The sequence below is a fragment of the Chiloscyllium plagiosum genome, unplaced genomic scaffold (assembly GCF_004010195.1).
Source record: "Chiloscyllium plagiosum isolate BGI_BamShark_2017 unplaced genomic scaffold, ASM401019v2 scaf_57012, whole genome shotgun sequence".
Classification (NCBI taxonomy): domain Eukaryota; kingdom Metazoa; phylum Chordata; class Chondrichthyes; order Orectolobiformes; family Hemiscylliidae; genus Chiloscyllium; species Chiloscyllium plagiosum.
The window spans coordinates 909-1604 of record NW_025183829.1 but is presented as its reverse complement, the minus strand read 5'-3'; the positions used below and the strand labels follow the sequence as shown (position 1 = coordinate 1604).

At 47.7% G+C, this 696-nt stretch overlaps 1 protein-coding gene across 1 annotated transcript in view; it reads left to right on the top strand.

The window, feature by feature from the left end:
- Window positions 1-696, top strand: part of LOC122545498 (integumentary mucin C.1-like) — a gene marked incomplete at its 3' end in the record, with an annotated part of 2654 nt that overhangs the window by 1080 nt on the left and 878 nt on the right. The gene's annotated exons all lie outside the window — the stretch shown is intronic.

Sequence of the window (696 nt, the reverse complement as noted above, 5' to 3'; positions counted from 1 at the left end):
CAACACCGACTGTTCTTCACGTTCCCTACACCTCAACACCAACTGTTCTTCACGTTCCGTAAACCTCAACACCGACTGTTCTTCACGTTCCCTACACCTCAACACCAACTGTTCTTCACGTTCCGTAAACCTCAACACCGACTGTTCTTCACGTTCCCTACACCTCAACACCAACTGTTCTTCACGTTCCGTAAACCTCAACACCGACTGTTCTTCACGTTTCATACACCTCAACACCGACTGTTCTTCACGTTTCGTACACCTCAACACCGACTGTTCTTCACGTTCCCTACACCACAACACCGACTGTTCTTCACGTTCCCTACAACACACCGACTGTTCTTCAGGTTCCCTACACCTCAACACAGACTGTTCTTCACGTTTCCTACATCTCAACACTGACTGTTCTTCACGTTCCCTACACCACAACACTGACTGTTCTTCACGTTCCCTACACCTCAACACCAAATGTTCTTCACGTTTCCTACACCTCAACACTGACTGTTCTTCACGTTTCCTACACCTCAACACTGACTGATCTTCACGTTCCCTACACCTCAACACCGACTGTTCTTCACGTTTCGTACACCTCAACACTGACCGTTCTTCACGTTTCCTACACCACAACACAGACTGTTCTTCAGGTTTCGTACATGTCAACACCGACTGTTCTTCACGTTTCCTACACAACACCAC